Source organism: Choloepus didactylus, chromosome 4 (genome assembly GCF_015220235.1).
Source record: "Choloepus didactylus isolate mChoDid1 chromosome 4, mChoDid1.pri, whole genome shotgun sequence".
Taxonomy (NCBI): Eukaryota; Metazoa; Chordata; class Mammalia; order Pilosa; family Megalonychidae; genus Choloepus; species Choloepus didactylus.
This window is the reverse complement of record NC_051310.1, coordinates 158,303,832-158,304,113: the sequence shown is the minus strand read 5'-3', so window position 1 is coordinate 158,304,113 and position 282 is coordinate 158,303,832.

Sequence of the window (282 nt, the reverse complement as noted above, 5' to 3'; positions counted from 1 at the left end):
CAATTGGCAAGATAAAATCAGAGACGGATGCAGGGAAGGGAATGCCTTCTCCGTTCTCTGGTAGGATTTGCCAAGGCTTGGTGGAGTGGATAAATGAGGGAAGGAGATCCCTATGCCCAGTGCCCTGGAGACAGTATAGGATTAGTGTACTGGTGGTTCCCTTGGGCCTTGGTACTCGCTGCAGTCCTTCCCCCCTCCAGCATCAGATGGCGCTCTTGCGCGGTCTCCAGTCTGACAGCACCAGCTCGGCGTGGCGGCGCTCTAGTTACAACTGTTTCTCTA